We start from the raw sequence: 20,542 nt of genomic DNA, 5'->3' as shown, positions 1-20,542 counted from the left end.
CTTCTGATTGCAGCAAATATAAGTGCAATTACAAAATTGTCTTGTAGTCTATGTTTACAAAACACTCACTTTCCCCCCCCTATCATCCAGGTTTTGTTCAAATCATCAAAACCAAAACAGACCATAGGGACATTTTTTTTCCTGCTTCATTGCAGACGACAAAGTTGTGTCTTATTCCTCTTGCAGAAAGGAAACTTGTCTCAACTATCAATGGAAGTTTGATTGTCGTCATTGTTTTTTGAATGTTGTTTTTTAAAATCCATGATTCTTTCACAAAATAACCTGAAGGGGAGGGGGGGATCTGTGCTAATGAAAGTGACCACCAAAATGGTCCGTGAAGGTGAAATGATTCTTTGGCTACTCTGATGTTTATTATACAGTGATCAGATTATTTTGCAAGAATAGATTTTACAGGGGTTTGAATTGATTTCCATGAGTTTGTTTTTGAACTGAATTTGAAATCATCTCTTTGGGAGAAGCTGTCACAGACTGTTAATGACTCCTCCTCAAGGTGGCTACACACATACCATAATATACTTAGATTGCATTGTGTGAATCTGGGTGTTGTAGCTACCTCATGGCTAAGCCATTCACGGAGTGAACCCAATCACTGTGAAATCTGGGTCAATGGAGGTTCCTGATTAGGGCAAAGAAACTCACTCCATAATTGTGTGGTGGTTTCTGCTACATGAAGGATCAAGGAAGTGGGGCAGAAAACTTATGAACATGGAGCAATTTATCAGTAGGGGGTATACTCTTACAACAGAAATCACCATTTTACATTAAACAGAAATCTTGAAAGCTAAAGTCTGGAGCAGAAATTGATAAAAAGTTCCATTAACTTTTCTTGCCCCTTTATTGGTGATCTGAAAAACAAATAGCTTTACAAATGGCTTTACTCCCTTAGTTACACAAGCAATACTGTGCGGGCACTCCTTGAAAAATCTTTAAATGCTCTCAAGCAAGGCTAAAGAATCCAAAATACAGAAGAAGAAGAAAAAGAAAAAAAGTGAAAACTAAGATGGGTACATTCTCCAAGTGAAGTCATGTGTGAGAGGATCTGGGGGGTGGGGGTTAATTATTTCAAGAATTGTGTGCCCCCCCAAGCCTTGTGTCACCAGGATTCAGTTTGTCAGGTTACCATCAGGAGTGGCGGTTGTGAAGACAAATGTTTCTGTCCTTCAGGTATGTAAAGCTTTGCCTTGTAGATCATGTTTCATATGCTTCAAATTCACTTTTGCTTTTCTTAAAAGAAAAAGAAAAAGAACAACTAGAAATAAAGTCTCAACTGTTTGTCTTTGCTACTCAGACGTTTGCTCAAGCTTGAGGTCCCTTGTGTTAATGTCTACTCAATATTATTCAAAAGAAGACTTCTGATTCAAGAATTGCAATTTCTAATATCTTATCCAAATTGAAAACACATATCCACCTCACACACAAGTGATAACTGAACTGAGCAAGGTATGCAGGATTGTCTGGGACACCACACATCCTCTTTACAACCTGTTTTCCTTGTTACCTTCTGGGAGGAGGGGGCTCCGTGGTATCCGAAGCAGAACATCCAGATTCAATCATAGTTTTGTTCCATGTAGCATCAACCTTGTGAACTCTCAAGCGTCCTCTTCCCCTAGGTATTCAAAATGGACAGTGATTAATATGTATGGGTGTTGCTATATGTATATAGCATGTATATATGTGTGTACTGTATGTGTATGGGTAGATATATACTTTCCTTTGAGAGCAAAAAACAGAATTTCATTTTTAATGTGGGCCACTGTGCTCATAGTAAAAAATGACAATAAAGATTGTCTTGTCTTGTCTTGTCTTGTCTTACCTCACCTCACCTCATCCTATCCTATCCTATCCTATCCTATCCTATCCTATCCTATCCTATCCTATCCACCCCAGCCTATCCTATCCTATCCTATCCTATCCTATCCTATCCTATCCTATCCTATCCTATCCTATCCTACGCTACCCTACCCTACCTTACCTTATCTCCTCTTGTCTCCTCTTGTCTCACCTTATCTCATCTCATCTCCTCTCATCTTGCCTTATTTGTAGGAAATCTCACAAATTAGAAAAGTTTATACAAGTTCAGGTTACCTATATAGCAGGTAATTCCTTTGCTTGTATTTAAGTTATGCCTCGGTAACTTGTACAGCTGATTAATGAGGCTGGTGTCTGTAAATTGGAACTTGCTGCTCCAAAAGGAAGTGGTATTGCTAAGATACAAAAATCTCATTCCATAGATACCAGCAAAGACTTTTCTGTAATCTCTTTATCACCATCCATCGATCTACTGTTTGCCCGGATGTCATTCTCTGAAAATACGTTTCATTTCATTCAGTAGATTGATTATTTATTATGTGATCATTTATACCCTGGTTAAGTCAATAGACTTCAGGAAATTTATATTAAAATTGCAAATATCTTCCTTTTTAGGAAACACATATCAGCTTGGATGGTCTGAATTGCTTGTTTGTATATTCCCATAGAGCTACTGTATATTGCTGCTTTAGGTTTGCCAGTGAAAATAGTCACAATTCAGAGTTTGGGGAGAACAGTAAAATGTGTAGGAGAAGAGCACAGAGAACTGGTGGGCAGAATTAAATACACCATCAGCTTAGAGTCATTATGTTGCCATAAAATGGTCTAAGTCCAGCCCTTTTTGAATTTCATTGACCCTTATCTACTGCCAATTTAGCACTGAATGTTAGTTGACTAGATTCTCGTGTACAGACTTGAGCATTAAATCTTCTCGCCTACAACTTCATGTATAGTCCTGATCATTTGCGCCTGGCAAAATGTAATCAAAATAAGACATGGAAACTTCTTGCTCTTTGTTCCATCCTGGAAAAAGAGGGGAGGAGTGAAGATACACCTGAAACTCACTACAACTTGCCTTGTACCTACACCAATTTCTACTGACCTGATACTGTCCAGATGTGCCGGGGACTGCATGACCAGGATATCTACCCTTGCTTCATAATTAAAGAAGGTGGAATTAAATTTTAACTTTTTGTGCAAATATGGTCTTGCCATCTTTCCGTTCAGTCATACTTGGGAGCTTTGGCAATGGCAGGAGACCCATGTGATGTTAATGTTTTCAGGAGAGTGGGAGCTAACACACCTTTATCTTTGAATGCTTGATGTAAACATATACTAATAATAGCTAGCAGAATATACTTCATCCACCCACATCTCCATCTTGAATCTATCTTTGAACTGCAGATGGTGAAACAGCCTAATTTTAGACTGTGGAATTTCATAGTTGGGTCTTGAAACATCTGAAAACAAACCAAGTTCAAGACAGCACCAAGGAGTCTATATCAGGGGTCCCCAAAACCCTGGTCCATGGACTGGCACCGGGCTGCATCATGCCAGAAACCGATCTGTGCAAACAAGCAAAGCCCCATCTGTGGGATGCAAGCAGTACATTAAACCACGCCCTCTCCAGTCCCCAGAAAAACCTCTCTCCAAGGAACCGGTCCCTGGTGATCAAAAGATTGGGGACCTCTGCTCTACAGAAGATAGAATAGGATTGGAAAGGGACCTTGGAGGTCTACTCCAACCCTCTGCCCATGGCAGGAGATACCATTCTGGACGAATACTGTAGCTGTCCAGTCTCTTTTTAAAAACCTCCAGTGATGGAGCACCCAGAACCTCTGGAGGCAAGTCGTTCCACTGATTAATTGTTATCAATGTCAGGAAATTTCTCCTTAGTTCCAGGCTGGATCTCTCTTTGCAAACATTCTCTTCTAATCTTATATTTCCTGACTTTGGTAACCTCTTACTTGGGGAAAATTTGGGGAAAGTCAAAGGCATCCAGAGTTTTCTTTGACATTTGGATGAATTATTAAAGCCAACAATTCAATTTGCATTTAATTTGCAAAGTCCCTCTACCCGCCTTCAACTGGCATGGAAATGAGAAACTAACAGTGTATGTTCTCCCTAAGTATATCCTGTTCTGTGAAAAGATGCCAGCTTTCTGTTTGTGCTTATGATATTATAATGGAAAGGAAATATGGACATGATCAACTCACATGTGGCTTGTTGTAGACCAGTTTGTCCCAGCCTCATGTTGTAGACCAGCTTGTCCCAGCCTGGCACATCCTCAGGACGCTGAGATTTACAACTTGGAGAATTCCAAGTTACATGGCTTTTATCAAGGCCTTACTGGCTGGGAACCCTGTAAGTTGCATCCCAACACATCCAGTTTGGGGAAGACTATGGTAAACAGATGAAATAAAACCAGGCTTAATGGATTTTAGCCTACATCAAACAAAAACCAGAACCCTACCCAGAAATGAGCTTCAAAGGAGAACTGGTTTGGGAAAAGTTGGTCAGGCCCTTTGAGGAAGAATGACGAAGACCAAACCCAGGGCACAGATGGCCAGGAAGGCCATCTCCCACATTTTGCTACCAAAAACATTTCTCGGGAACAAAGGGAAGCCTCTCAATCGGCTCCCTAGTAACTCTTCTATTTGCCATACATGACACATTTTTGCAAGACAAAACCACAACCCCTCTTCATTAGCGTTAGTCAAAAAACTTTTGTGTTGTTTTCTTAAATTATGACTGCTGAAATAAATCAGCTTTCAAACAGCAGTCTGTAGCCTTTTGTGTACTTTGTCAAGAGACAAACACAGCTGGCTTTTCGGGGAAAGCTGCCACTTGCTTTAAACTTTTAAAAAATCAATGTTTTAGAGAATTTGTATTAATGTTGCGCTGAAATAAATCCTCCAGTGTCTGGCAAAGTTTCTTCCACAGCAAAAGATGCTTCTGTTTTTCTCTTGTATTCACCAAACGCTTGCAAGTCTGTACTGGTGATAATTCTGAGCTTGTTTAATTTTTGCAAGATAGGGGGAGAGGTGATTACCCTTGGACTTCTTATTTGGGGGAAACAACCGTGGAGAAATTCCCTTGCAGTTCCTGCCTTTATTGGAGACTTTATTGGAAGCACAGGAAAGTAGGGAGACTGTAGATCAGGGGTGGGGAACAATGGCCCTTTTATGACTTGTGGACTTCAACAATAGCTGTCCCAGGAATTCTGGGAGTTGAAGTTTAAAAGTTTAAAAAGTCCAAGAGTTTGGGGAGAACAGTAAAATGTGTAGGAGATGAGCACAGAGAAATGGTGGGCGGAGTTAAGTGCATCATCAGCTTAGAGTCATTACATTGCCATAAACGGCCTAGGTCCAGCCTTTTTTGAATTTCATTGACCCTTATCTAGTGCCAATTTAGCACTGTACATGTTGACTAGATTCTTGTGTATAGACTTGAGCATTAAATCTTCTGACCTACAACTTCATGTGTAGTCCTGATCATTTGCGCCTGACAAAATGTAATCAAAATAAGACATGGAAACTTCTTGCTCTTAAAAAGGGCCATCGTTCCCTAACCCTGCTGTAGATGGAAGAAAAGAAGATTGTGCAATGAAAAGCACTGACAGAAACCTTCCTTTTAGATCATCCTAAAATACAACCAAAATTGCATGCTATATGTGAGAATTTCACCAAAATGTCTTCAGGGACATTTGCAGGCTAATAACTGTACCAGAAGAGATTGGCTGTTAGATTGCTTTTAAAATTAATATTGTTGTAATGTATTGTTTCTTTTATGGTTTTGTTTCAGGACAGATTGTTTTACTGTAGGCTGCCTTACTTAATTAATTTAATTCCTTATTTTAACAAGCAAAGTTGCATTGCATTGGTTGGATACTACTTGGATTCCTTCAGAAATAAGAGTCATGCAAATATCATACAATTCAGGAACCACAGAGGTAAAGTCGATGGGTCATGTAGGACCCATCCAACTTCTGCTTCCCCACAGGAATACAAATTAAAGCATTCATCACCAATGACTGCTAGCTAGTTTGGAGTAGTAGTAAAGACACAAGGCTAGAAACGAAGAGATCATGAGTTGTAATACCACTTTGGTCATGGTGGCTTTGAGCCAGTCACTCTCTCTCAACCCCTAAGAAGAAGCAATAGCAAACCATTTCTGAAAATCTTGCTAGGAAAAATACAAGGACCTGCATTTCATGAAGGGAGACTTCATAAACTTTCTGGATGTTTGGCTCAAACATCTATTTGCTATTATTGTTAGGAATTTTTTTGTAGGAGTTAACTAGTATCTACTTTCCTGTAACTCTTAAGTCTCAAATTCTTGGATGCTAGATAAAAGGATCTTGGTTTTCTTTTGTATGACATTCTGTGATATACTTCATGTTTATGATCATATCCCCTCGGCTTTTGCTTCTCACTATTTTTCTCCAAATATTTCCCAGAATTTCTCTCTTCACAGAATTTTTTTTCCAAGTTCCCTGATCATTATTGCTGTCCTCCTCTTCATCTCTTTCGTATTATCTTGAAACTTCCTTGATATGTGATGCCCAGAACTGAACTAAACAAAGGCATATGTGTGTATAATGATGTAGAATAAAATAGAACAATTAGTTTGTACTTTGGAAATATTCAGAGATGTTGTCTAAAATCACATTTGCCTTCTCTCTCTTTTTTTTTTGTGCAGCCACATCACACTGCTAACTTTCATGTAGTTAATAGACTTGTATATTAATAAATAATAAGGCATTTATTACAGGTCCTTTTCAAAGAAATGATCGCAAGACAGCATTTCCCTGTTTTACATCGGGGTATTTTACTTTTATACATTATGTGAATAACATTTTATTTGTCTCTGCATGTTGCTGTAATGGGGTCTCTTATAACAGTCATTGAAAACTTACAGAAATAGCGCATAAAGTTAGTGTCCTTTGTTGGTCTATATCAGGGGGTCTTCAAACTTGGCCCTTTTATGACTTGTGGACTCCAGATATTCTCTACAAGCACAAAGTTAGGTTCTGCATCAATTAAACTCTGAGGGGCTAGTTGTCGAATGCTTGAGAGTTGTTGCTTCTATTTATGCTTCCTGGACAATGCACAGTCCATCACAAAATTGAAATCCTGTAAGTCTGCATGGAAACCAGCTATTCTCTTACCATTTACCCAGTTCAACCACAAGAATGCCTGGAGAGAAGAATGGTCCAAAGTACTTTTTTGTGACCTGACCATTAGTGATCCCTCTATAACCAAACCACCTGATTTTAACCTGACTCATTCTGTCTGCTCAAAATGGAACAGAATTAGGTGTGGTGCGGGAAGAAGTGCCTCTGCCGTGTACCATGGGGATGGAAAGATTCCCCTTGTTATGATTGTGGTGCTGATATGCAAACTATTAAAACTATTGTGCAAGATTGCCCAGGACGTGTGTTCTCTGGTTGCCTAGAAGATTTGAATGAAGCAACACCAGAGACGGTTGCCTGGACAGCTGAATTGGACATCCAGTTATGAGGCCATTGCCATACCCCCCATAGAGGTTTTGTATATAATTATGTGCATTGTGTGTATATGTTTTGTCATGTTCTTATTATATGCTAAGTAATAAATAATAATATTTATGCTTCTATCTTCAGAAAGAGTTCAGGAATAGTTGAAAAGGCAGCTACCACCACTTAGATCTCAACTACCCCATTGCTACACAAGGCTGTGTCCATCAACTGTAATGTTGTGCTGCCTATAGCCAGTTTAGAGGCAAACTTTGTCAGAGGCAAAATGTTCCAACACAGCTGGCTCTCTGGAATTTGTCAGTCTAAATGAAACCAAGGCACTAAAGAAGCTGCAGAATGAGTTCCTTTTGCACAGATTCATTTGTTTAAACAAAGGCTTATAAACAAAAAAAACTTGGAAGAGACGATGACAAACAGGCAGTCCAACTAGGCAAAACTCAGTCCATAAAACATTTATCAGCAGTTACGCATCAGGGACTAAGGTTTTGCTTACTGTCAAAGATTACAAAAATGTGGAAATGCACATTCATGTGTACCCAAACACCTGCTAGGCCTCAATCTATGTCCAGCATGCCATATAACTTTTGAAATTAAAAAAACAATGAAAAACAAAACAAGATAAAATATTTTCCAACACGCAAAGCTGACTTATCCTAAACCAGTCTACTGCCTCATCAACTCTAGTATCCTAAACCAGTCCATTGTCTCATCAACTTCTAACTGGCAGCAGCTTCTCCAGAAGTTCCACCAAAAGTCTTCCTTAGCTTTATTTGACCCTTTTAACTTTAAGATGTAAGGGATCAAATCTGGGACTGTTTGTACAAGTAGTCCTTGATTTATGACTAAAACTGAGCCCAGCATTTCTGAGGCTAAGTGAAGACAGTTCTTAAATGAGTTTTGCCCCATCTTACAATCTTTCTTGCCACAATTTTAAGTGAATCCTTGCAGTTGTTTGTTAAGTTAGTAACACAGTTGTTAACTGAATCCATTGACTTTGTATTGGCAGAAGTTTGCAAAAGATAATTACGTGATCCCAGGTCACTGCAACCATCCTAACTATGAAGCGGTTGCCAAGCGTCTGAATCTTGATCACATAACCAGGAGGATGCTGCAATGGTTGTGTGAAAAACAGTCATAAAGTCACTTTTTTCAGTGTCGCCGTAGCTTTGAAGGGGCACTGAATGAACTGTTGTAAGTTGAAGACTACCTCTGTAGAAGGCATGTGGTCTACTGCTCAACTGTGACTCTTTGCATTTAAAGACGGAACCCAGAACTTACCTCTGGAAACTTATTCCCACCCCAAGTTTAACTGGTTCACTGAGAAGTAAATGTGTTGCGAAGAAAATCTTTATTATGACTATTGGCTTATCAAAAAACCAAGCAACTCACTATTATTTATTTATTATTATTTATTAATTTAATTTGTATACCGCCCTTCTCCTGAAGGACTCAGGGCGGTGAACAGGGCAATACATAAAAAACAAGATGCAAAAATTAAAAATTATTAAAAAGTAATTAAACAGTGCCCATAATAAATTAATACAGATTAAAAATTAAAATCCGTTTATAAAAATCCCACCCCGTCCCATCAGGCCAAGCCAGCTTCTTCAAAGAGATGGGTTTTAAAATCGCGCCGGAAGGAGCGGAGATCGGGCGCCATCTGGAGCTCGACCGGAAGATGGTTCCATAAATCCGGTGCACCCACAGAGAAGGCCCTCCCCCTGGGGGCCACCAGTCGGCATTCTTTGACCGGTGGCACCCTGAGGAGGCCCTCTCTGTGGGAGCGTACTGGGCGGAGGGAAGTTGACGCCTGCCGCAGGTGCTCCCCAAGGTATTCCGTACCCATGCCATGTAGGGCTTTGTAGGTCATTACTAACACCTTGAACTATGTGGCATGGTAGCACAAAATACATCTCTGAAGCAAAGCTACATGAGTCCTGGTAGCATAGTGGTTAAAGTGGACAGCCATTTGTCTGGAAAGGTTTAGAGTCTTCTGCTTGGGCAGGGGGTGGGACTAGAAGACCTCCAAGGTCCCTTCCAACTCTGTGATTCTGTATTCTGGAGTATTGAAGGCAAACTCTGTCTGCCCCCCCCCCCGGGAGTTTGATCCTGACAGGGCTCAAGGTTGACTCAGCCTTCCATCGCTCTGAAGTCAGTAAAATGAGGATCCAGACTGTTGGGGAAAATAAGCAAGTAATGCTTCTATATTATAAACCGCCCAGAGAGTGCTGTACGACACTATGAGGTGGTTCTCATCATCATCATCATTCTAGCCATTGTCTCTCCACTGCAGGATGTAAGGCCTCTTCCTCATGTTTCCAACCCTTACGGTTCTGAGCTTTCTTTTGCCAATTGGGCCCGCCACACTTGCTGATGTTGTCGATCCATCTTGCTTCAGGTCTCTTCCATGGATGCTTTTGATCAAGTGGGTGAAGTTGGAGTTTATCTTATTGCAGAACAGTTGTTCACTCCTCCAGCTGCTGTCCTGGAACAGTCTTGGTCCCCGTTCTTGAGATTTGGGGGGGAAATCCAGGAGATGTTGCAATGCCATTGTGAAATGCACAAGACACTTGCATCATTTTGGAAGAGCGTTGTGCTCTTAGGAGCGCCTTCTTTACAATTCAATCTGCCACAAATTATTGCTCATGTCTTCGAAGATGGCTTAAGCTTGCTATAGGTTTCGTGTTACAAGAAATAAAATCTTATTTGGGATTTCTTTTTTTCTTTTTGGAAGTTAAAATAGCATCTTAATTTTATGGGCCATTCGGGTAAAAGGGATGATTGGTCAAGTGAAAAGCCGTTCAAGCTGATTTTACATAGCTGATGCTAATGACATAAATGACATCCATTGTCCAGTCTGCTTTGGAAACAAAGGGAGTGACCATTGCATTTGAAGTTTACTGTATGGAGATCCAGTGAAGCAAAGTTTTACTATAACTGTTTCCTCCTGCCAAGTTTTAGTTTTGTGAGAACAAGCAAAGCATCCTTCCTTGGACAACTATGGTATGACATGTGAAAAATTAACTCCAATTTTGACAGTTGATCAAGTTAACTCCAATTTTCTCTAGAAAATTCAGGAGGGAGGAGGGAGGAGGAGGGATCACCTACATTTTTACTATCCCCTCTCCCCATTTGGCCAGGATTAGCTGAAACCAATGCAATTCAAACAAAGATGCTGGGATGGGCAGAAGGTTGAAATTCCTTTTCCTAACCCTCCCTAATTCAGGACCATCTCCATTCCAGATATAGTAAAGATGCCTTTGTGGAAGCCAGTGAAGGGACATAAGGGGGAGAAGAGTCATAATCACAGAAGAGTTGAAAAATGTTGGCACCAATGCTTGGGCTAGGCCAGGGGTAGGCAACCTTGGCTCTTTTAATGACCCGTTGACTTCAATTCCCAGAATTCCTGAGCCAGCATGGCTCAGCTTGGAAATCTCTCTCCTTCCCCTCAGCGTGGCTGGCTCAGAAATTCTGGGAGTTGAAGTCCACGAGTCATCAACGAGCCAAGGTTGCTTACCCCTGGACAGTGAAAAGAGAGATCTGTTGCAACAGTCGAAATGGAAGAGGGCCAGAGGAAGGACCAGAAATGGAAGGGCTCCTGGATCAATTTTTAAGCAATGCTTTTGGCATTACCTTGGGTGCAGCTGCAACTGGTGACTAGCTCCACTTTCTAATGCAAAGAAGGAATTGGCAAGTTTAAGTGAGTTAAGTCGAAATAAATCTCCTCCCATGATGCAGTCATGGCTGACCGTAACACTTTTGTTTTCCTCACAACCTTACACTTTCTCCCTGTGTCAATTTCCTCTCACACATCCTGGTGTCTGAAATATCTCCGGGCTTTTGTACTTTACAAGGGAAATCCCAAGTCCCAAATTCACACTCATTCTTCCTGGCTCAGAATTTCAAACTGCAATCAAAGTGGTGCAATGTGTCCTTTCTCAGGACACAAAACTTCCACAGAACGCGTTCCTTGCTTGCTAATAAAAGAGCAGGAGAGTGCTGGCTGAATCACCGAATTCCCCTTTATCGGAATCACTGAATTGTTCCAGGAAGTAGATGACATCACTTGTTTCCTGTCTTTGGGGTTTACCCTCTGTTATTGTCTATTTTTCTGTTTGCTTTGGGCCAAGTTTTTTATACAGTGATGGAGACACAGGAAATTAGTTTTTGGAGAAGAACGTGAAGGCAGAAGTACCTTGCCATACAGATGCTCATTTATTCATACTGTTCCCTTGCTACGCTTCCTGGTTTTGCTGTGGGGAAGTTCCATAGAGACCGCTTTCCCAACAGCTTGCTGGAGAATGAATAAATTTCTATTATTGTTATTATCATAATGTAAATATCAAGTTCCAAACGATGCAGCACCCGAGGAACTCTTTCTTCCAGGAGTCCTTCTCACAGTTCAAGAAGAAACAACTGTCCAGGAAGAGCAAGGAAAGAGGCTCACTTACAATTTAACTTCTACTTTATCCAAATGATATAGTCGAAAAGTTCTTGCGAGGGTTGAGTGGTGGGAACGGTCCAATAGTGGCAACACTGGATATTTCTTCATGGAATGGAATGGAATGGAATGGAATGGAATGGAATGGAATGGAATAGAATAGAATAGAATAGAATAGAATAGAATAGAATAGAATAGAATAGAATAGAATAGAATAGAATAGAATAGAATAGAATATCTTTATTGTCATTGTGTAACTCACAACAAAATTAAGGCCTCCCTATGAGGGAGAAAATTTAGAAATATTTTTAGTCCTGAGATATATTCTCTTATCTATCATCTGTCTGTCTGTTTGTCTATCATCTGTGTCTGTCTGTCTATCTGTCTATCTTTATATCTAAGGATATTTTCCCATGTAGTAGGGCTGCATTGTTATTATCCTTCTAATCTCTCCTATTACCTTCTACTATTGGTATCTTATGATTAAATTACTTTGTCGTTTGTATGTACACTGAAAGCTTCTGCACTGGAGACCAATTCCTTGTGTGTCCAATTACACTTGGTCAATAAAGAACATATTTTATATTCTATTGTAGTGTTTGGTAAAAGTCCGTATGCTCCTTCGTTTCTAGGGTAGCCAAGTGTTTGGTCTTCTGCCTACCCCATGTTCCATGAAGTTAGAGTCTCTATCTAGATCAGGAAAGGCTGGACAGCAATTGAAATACTCTCTGCTTTGTGGCTGTTGCAGAACCAAACGATTTGAATAACACCACAGCGCTGCATGAGAAAACCTAAGGTGAGCTACAGAATGTACCTTAATGCTCATGGGCGACTCGGTGTTGTCAACCACGGGAAGAGGCAGTGTTAAAATCTTCCACATTTAGAAACATAGCAAAACCCAACTATGATATTCTCATGAGTGACCGCTCTCTGTGGCTGGTTTGGCGACTCTGTCGGTGATTTGCTTAATAACCATGGCAAAAAAAAAGGCCATACACGGGTGACTCAACAACAGTAATTCTTAGGAATGGACATTTGATGTTCAGTTGTGATTGTAAGTCAAAGACCACCTGTATATATGGATGGAGACAAGTTGTAGGAAGGATAAGAGCTGCATTTCAAGAGAACTCCATAAACCAGGCAGGTAGGCAACCTTGGCTCTTTTATGACTTGTGGACTTCAACTCCCAGAATTCCCGAGCCAGCATAGTTGAAGTCCACGAGTCATAAAAGAGCCAAGGTTGCCTACCCCTGCCATAGACCATTCATATCTGGTAGTCCTCGATTTGTAGCTATTTGTTTAGTGACCAAAGTTACAACAGCACTGAAAAAAGTGATTTATGGCTTTTTTCACACTTACGACCACTGCAGCACCCCCTTGATCACATGATCAAAATTCAGACCCTTGGCAACTGGTTCATATTCATGATGGTTGCAGTGTCCCGGGGTCACGTGATCCCCTTTTGTGACCTTCTGACAAGGAACAGTCAATGGGGAAGCCAAATTCACTTAACAACTGTATTACTAACTTAACAACTGCAGTGATTCCCTTAGCAACTGTGGCAAGAAAGGATGTAAAAAGGTGCAAAACTCAACTTAACAACTGTCTACCACTTGGCACTAGCACTGAGACTAATATACCGCTTCACAGAGCTTTACAGCCCTCTACAAGCGGCTTATGAAGTCAACATCTTGCCCCTCAACAATCTGGGTCCTCATTTTAATTTAATTTAATTTAATTTAATTTAATTTATTAATATTTCTATACCGCCCTTCTCCCGAAGGACTCAGGGCGGTGTACAGGGCAAGAATAAAACATAAAGTTACAAAAATTCAAAAGTTATTAAATACATGCCCATAAAAAACAATAAATACATTAATAAAACCCCCAATAAAATGATAATAAAAACCCCAGCAATCCCACCCTCAGGCCAGGCCGGCTTGTTCGAACAGGTATGTTTTCAGATCGCGGCGAAAGGAGCGAAGATCCGGCGCCGTCCGGAGCTCAACCGGTAACTGGTTCCATAGCTCCGGAGCGCCCACAGAGAAAGATCTCCCCCTGGGGGCCACCAATCTACATTCTCTGACCGGTGGCACCCTGAGGAGGCCCTCTCTGTGGGAACGCACAGGGCGAAGGGAAGTTGACGCCGGCAGCAGGTGTTCCCTAAGGTACTCCGGCCCCCTGCCATGTAGGGCTTTAAATACCATAACTAGTACCTTGAATCTCACCCGGAAGACAACTGGCAGCCAATGCAGCTCACGGAGCAGAGGTGTGACATGGGAGTATCGGGAGACTCCCAACACAACTCTCGCGGCTGCATTCTGTGCCAGTTGGAGCTTCCGGGTGGTCCTCAAGGGCAGCCCCATGTAGAGAGCGTTGCAGTAGTCTAGTCGTGAGGTCACGAGCGCGTGAGTGACCGTGCATAGATCATCCCGGCTTAGATAGGGCCGCAACTGGCGCACCAGGCGAACCTGGGTGAAAGCCCCCCTAGTCACAGCTCCTATATGGTCTTCCAGGGTGAGCCGTGAATCTAGGAGGACTCCCAAGTTGCGAGCCCTATCTACGGGGGGTAATAATTCGCCCCCCATAACGAGAGGTGGAATATCCGAATAAACCCGGGATGAAGGTATGCAAAGCCACTCGGTCTTGTCGGGGTTGAGTTGAAGTCTGTTCCTCCCCATCCAGACCCGAACCGCCTCCAGGCAACGGGACATCACGGTGAGGGCATCACTGGGGTGGTTTGGGGTCGAAAAGAAAAGCTGGGTATCATCAGCATACTGATGATACCCAACTCCAAAACCACGAATGATCTCACCCAGCGGTTTCATATAGGTGTTGAACAGGAGAGGCGAGAGGACCGACCCCTGAGGAACTCCACAAATGAGAGACCTCGCGGTCGACCTCTGCCCTCCTGCCAACACCGACTGCGAGCGTCCCTGGAGATAGGAGGAGAACCACTGCAAAACCGTGCCTCCCACTCCCAACCCCCGGAGATGCCGCAGCAAGATACCATGGTCGATGGTATCGAAAGCCGCTGAGAGGTCTAATAGGACCAGAACAGAGGAATGCCCCCTGTCCCGAGCCCTCCAGAGATCATTCACCAGCGCGACCAATGCCGTCTCTGTGCTGTACCCGGGCCTGAAACCCGATTGGCACGGGTCTAGATAATCCGCTTCATCCAGGACCAGAGGGAGCTGATGTGTCACCACACTCTCAACAACCTTCACAAGAAAGCGAAGGTTGGAGACAGGACGAAAGTTGTTCAATATAGCTGGGTCCAAGGCAGGCTTCTTGAGGAGAGGCCTCACCACCGCCTCTTTCAAGACGGCGGGGAAGCTACCCTCACTCAAAGAGGCCGATATAACTGCCTGGAACCAGCTACGTGTCCTCTCCCGGGCTGCATAAACCAGCCAGGAAGGGCACGGGTCCAATAAACATGTGGTGGTGCTCAGCCTCCCCATGATCCTGTCCACTTCCTCCGGAGTCACAGAATCAAACTCCTCCCAGGTGATATCGACAAGACCACCCGTGTCCTGCTCGACAGACTCTGCCCAGTCAGAGTCCAGACCGGTCCGAATCCGAGCGATTTTGTCCGACAGATGCTGGTTAAACTCCTCGGCACGACCCTGCAAGGGATCCTCCCTCACCTCCTGATTCAGGAGGGAGCGAGTCACCCTAAACAGGGTGGCCGGGCGATTATCTGCGGACGCGATAAGGGTGGCGAAGTGGTTAGACCTCGCCTCCCTTATCGCAGCGAGATAAGACCTAGTATAGGTTCTTAGTCGCAATCGATCGGATTCGGATCGGCTGGATCTCCAACCGCTCTCTAGGCCCCGTCTCCGACGCTTCATCTCCCGGAGCTCCACGGAAAACCATGGGGCTCGACGGGATCTGCACCGGGTCAGGGGCCGCAGGGGTACAACTCAGTCAAGAGCCTCAGTGGCTGTCCTTTCCCAGGCTTCCACTAAGGAATCTGCCGAGCTGTGAGCAAGGGAGGCAGGTGGGGACCCCTTACCGACCTCGGAAGGATGGAAGCTTCAGCCGGTGAGAATTGAACTGCTGGCAGTCGGCAGTTAGCCTGCAATGCTGCATTTTCACCACTGTGCCGTCTCACTTAGTCACTTACACTTTGGGCTCGGTTGTGGTCTTAAGTTGAGGACTACCTGTATTTCACTGCAGAAATTTTAAATAAAAGGGGATAGGAGAGGGAAAATTAAGCTGCATTTTGCTTACCAACATTGCTATGACATGGTAAGTCCAATACGTTGGGAGGTTTCTAAAATGCATCTTGTCCGCCTTTTGAGAGGACACCCAGAAATCCTTGTCATTCTCCTCACTGCCTTTTCTTGCAGTTGTCACAAACCCTCCAAAAGACACAGCATCACATCATCCAGGAAGACAGTAAAACCCAGATGCCATTTAGGCCAATTACAAACCCTTCTTTATTATTCTTCCCCCACAAAGGTTGCCCCTAGAATTTTGCAGACTAAACAGAAAGGATGTGTAATACCCAAAATTAAAAGGGCAAGAACAGGCAAGGCATTGAGATCGGACATCGCTTAAAATGAGCAGGCTGTCAGTGCATTGGGGAGGGGTGGGGCAGGGGGGAGGACAAATTAAGTCTATCGACAAAAGAGATGTGCTGCTTCGTAAGAAAGCACTCTGTATTCAAGAGCCATCTATGGGGCTTCATAATTGGGCACGCGTTAGTCATGTCTAAATGATAGCTCTCAACTTACGATCACCGTCTAGGGGTACCGAAACTCATTGTCAGGACCAGGGACTCTCTTAAACAAAAGGCCATCCTGTTTTGCCCACGTCTAGCTTAAAAAACAAAGAACAGAGTTGCCCATCAACAGCAAACCTCTGGGCCACAAATAATGCTACATGTCAAATGGTCACAGCCTTCCTTACTTTGGTAAGATTCATCCTGGTTCTACTTATTTTATTTATTTATTATTTATTTAAAGAGGCAGATATAACCGCCTGGAACCAGCCTCGTGTCCCCTCCCGGGCTGCATAAACCAGCCAGGAAGGGCACGGGTCCAATAAACATGTGGTGGAGCTCAGCCTCCCCATAATCCTGTCCACTTCCTCAAAAGTTACAGGATCGAACTCCTCCCAGGTAACATTGACAAGACCGCTCGTGTCCTGATCGTCCGACGCTGCCCAGTCGGAGTCCAAACCGGTCCGAATCCGAGCGATTTTGTCCGACAGATGTTGGCTAAACTCCTCGGCAAACTCCTTTTACAGATTGGATTGGTGCATTTCCATGAAATCAGTTTGACTTCTTAGCACATTTTGTGAGTTCAAGCTCAGTGCTTCTATCATACGCAATCAGTGGATGAAAATTTGGGGTGAATTTTTCTTTGTTTCTTTTCTTTCTTTCTCCTTTCTTTCTTTCCTTCCTCCCTTTTTCTTCTTTCCTCCCTTCTTTTCCTTTTTCCTTCTTTCCTTCCTTCCTTTCCTCTTTTTTGTTCCTTTTTCTCTTTCTCTTTCTTTCTTTCTCATGGGCTTGAAAGAGAAGCAATATCCGCTTCTCCATCCATAGGAATGAAGCTGCTTCACACAATTAATGCAACTTGGATCAGCTTGAGGACCACGCCAGGATCAGTGCGGCATGTTGTTCTCTAAAAAGCCATTTGAAGAGTGAGCGCTCAGGAGCAAAATGGGTGCCTTGAGTTTTGCAAGCCTTGTTTGCTCCTTCATACCTCCTGCTAAAAAAAAAAGTTAAAGCCCCCTCCCCCCAAAAAACCTTTTCTGCCTCACCCTGCCTCGGAGTCAATGAGAACCCCAAAAGGAAATGAGGACCCCCCAAGCTCACCACTGAGGTATGGGTCTGCTTGCAGCAGCCATCTTACAGTGTTCCCAGTTCATTCACCCTTGGAGACGGTCACTTCTCAGGCAGGTTATTATCCCAAAGTATGGGTCATCACATTTAATTAAAATGCTGACTGGTTACTTATTTTCTTCCAGAAACTTGTCATCTCATGAGAACTCAACCATCCAGCCTAGGAAAGGGGAGGCATGTTGAGAATGAGGAAACTGCTTTATAGAAAATAAAGCAGGAGAATTAAATTACATGGACCACTTCTCATGCCATTGTACTCATTTTCAGTCGGCAAAGAGTGACAACATACCCACACAGTGCCTCATCCCACAAATATTGGGAAAATGGCATGAGGGAAACCTCAGCCATTATCTGTTCAGCACAGCGCAAGAGTCCCTGTGGATTCCTGGCTTGCCTCATCAGTGGCTCAGTCAAGCTATGCAAAATGGTGGTTGTGGGGGAAGATATTGAACCAATTGCAAAAGAAACCAAACTAATCTAATTCATTTCAAGTACGTAATGTTTTGGGCGTTATCTAAAATCTCCAAGATTTAAAATGACGGAAGCGGGTTGACATGTGGGAATTTCAAAAGTCACAATTCGAATGTGCTCTGACACGGAGCTTCTGCAAAATACATGCAGAAATACTTTGCGCATCAAAATGTTATGTGACTAAGGGGTATATTAAATCATGCATGGAAAATGTGAATTCAGAGAGTGTGCCCCTTACAGGGATAAAACCCTAAGTACGGATAGTAATTCAGGACCAGAAAGTGATTTATTTGTGCCATACACAGAGTTGAACTACAGCTAAAGGAAGTAGCAATAGAGTAGGGCTATTGCTTCTGGTTGACCAGCGCAATCTTGTTCAATACAGTGCTGAACATGATCAACTTTTAACTTATTTTAATGTTACTATTTCTTAGTCACCTAATTTGTAGCTCAACTTTCTACCCAGCATCCTTATCCATTGTTTTCTACCTGTAATTCGTTAGCCACTATTTATTTCAAATTACCCTCGGAGAGTTCTTGGGGGGAAAAAAAGGTACATTTGGTCCCACCTAATAGTTGCACCAAGGGACACGGTGGCTCAGTGGGTTAGGACGCTGAGCTTGTCGATCGGAAGGTCGGCAGTTTGGCGGGTCAAATCCCGAGTGCCGCATAGCAGAGTGAGCGCCTGTTACTCGTCCCAGCTTCTGCCAACCTAGCAGTTCGAAAGCACGTAAAAATGCAAGTAGAAAAATAGGGACCACTACGGTGGGAAGGTAACAGCGTTCCGTGCGCCTTTGGCGTCTAGTCATGCCGGCCACATGACCACGGAGATGTCCTCGGACAAGCGCTGGCTCTTCGGCTTTGAAACGGAGATGAGCACCGGCCCCTAGAGTCGGAAACGACTAGCACGCATGTGCGGGGGAACCTTTACCTTTACCTTTAATAGTTGCACCAGGTCCTATCTGAAAATGTTTTCCCCCCCATATTCCCCTACCAAGAATTTTCTCTGAACGCTCTGTATGAATTTTACAACTTGGGATACAATCATCTCATCCAACATTTGCTCCTGTAGCAATAAGCCGTTGCGGTAGCATCTAAAATGCCTTTGCCATTAGAAGTGAAGCAGGTAGAATACAAGGAAGAGGCTGTTTTAGCAAGGATTACATACATAAAACTCAACCGGCATCTCCTCAGTAATTATTAGGTCTTCTGTCAAGTTTCCGGGTTTTTTAATAGATAGTGGATGACTTGAAATGAATTCTTCCGGGTGCTATTTAGTCACTCGGTTTTGATCGGTGCTGTCTCAAGAGGGCAATCCACTTGAAAATACACTGTTTAAAGTTTGTATAGATGGTAGTTCTTAATTTTTAAAGCTCACAACAAAGCCACCAAATCTCCCCTCTTACATTTTCCCATGGGGGTTGACAACAATTGGGGCCTCATTGAAGGCTCAAGCCAAACATTTCGGGAGCAAGGTGTTATGCCACCCATGTCACCTGTCAAGCATCCCCTTTAATCAGACCAGGAGAAAGGCATTTTAAACAATGCCACTACAGATTCATTCTCCGTGTTAACCTGTGTCATAAAGCAGAGTGGGGCAATCCATAAAAAACAAGAATGTTCTAAGTTCATTTGTTACACTGGCTGCTTTTGAACAAAGTTCCTGTGGTCCCTAACGATCAAAATGCACAAAAGTCAAGGCTATAATAGTCATATGTGTGGGTGTGTAGCCACCCATCTATGGTGGTGTGTGTGTGTGGGGGGGTGATCAACCAAAATACAGAACAGTCCTTGACATACAACAGTTTGTTTAGCGGCCAAAGTTACAACGGCGGCTGAAAAAAGTGACTTATGACCATTTTTCACACTTGCAGCAGCTCCGTGATCACGTTATCAAAATTCAGATGCCTGGCAACTGACTCATACTTATGACAATTGCGGTGTCCCTGTGTCATGTGATCCACTTTTGCAACCTTCTGACAAGCAGAGCCAATGGGGAAGCCAGATTCACTTAACAACAGTGTCACTAAGTGAACAAAGCCAGTGATTCACTGAACAAATGCGGCAAAAGAGGTCGTGCGATGGAGCAACATTCACTTAACAAACATCTCATTTAGCAACAGAAATTTTGGCCTCAATTGTGTTCCAGGACTCTGCAATCACCTCTTGGAGACTAGACAGGAACACTTGAAAAGGGACCAGCCTCTCAAAGCCCATTTTTTATTCTCTACCACTTTCCAGCAAAAGACCCGAGGGACAGCAGAGTCTAAAATATCTCTGTTCAGAGGAAGCTCCCATTTAATTCAGTGTTAAGTGTATACTGTTAGTCCTGATTTATGAGAACCAAGCCCATCTTTTCTGTTGCCCCATGTTATGACCTTTCCTGCTTCCCTGTTGCTGGTCAGAAGGTCACTAAAGGTGTTTACGTGTC

General features: G+C 43.0%; 1 long non-coding RNA gene across 1 annotated transcript; it reads right to left on the bottom strand.

Moving 5' to 3' along the window:
* Window positions 1-718: 718 nt before the first annotated feature.
* Window positions 719-18,107, bottom strand: LOC310645322. The gene is made up of 4 exons (XR_014493471.1): window positions 17,614-18,107; window positions 4,047-4,230; window positions 1,520-1,627; window positions 719-1,245 (listed from the first exon to the last, which is right to left on the bottom strand). It is a non-coding gene; the product is annotated as an uncharacterized lncRNA (long non-coding RNA).
* Window positions 18,108-20,542: the final 2,435 nt, after the last annotated feature.

Source organism: Vipera ursinii (genome assembly GCF_947247035.1).
Source record: "Vipera ursinii genome assembly, chromosome: 11".
NCBI lineage: Eukaryota > Metazoa > Chordata > Lepidosauria > Squamata > Viperidae > Vipera > Vipera ursinii.
The sequence above is the reverse complement of the archived record's forward strand: the minus strand, read 5'-3'. Positions and strand labels throughout refer to the sequence as shown.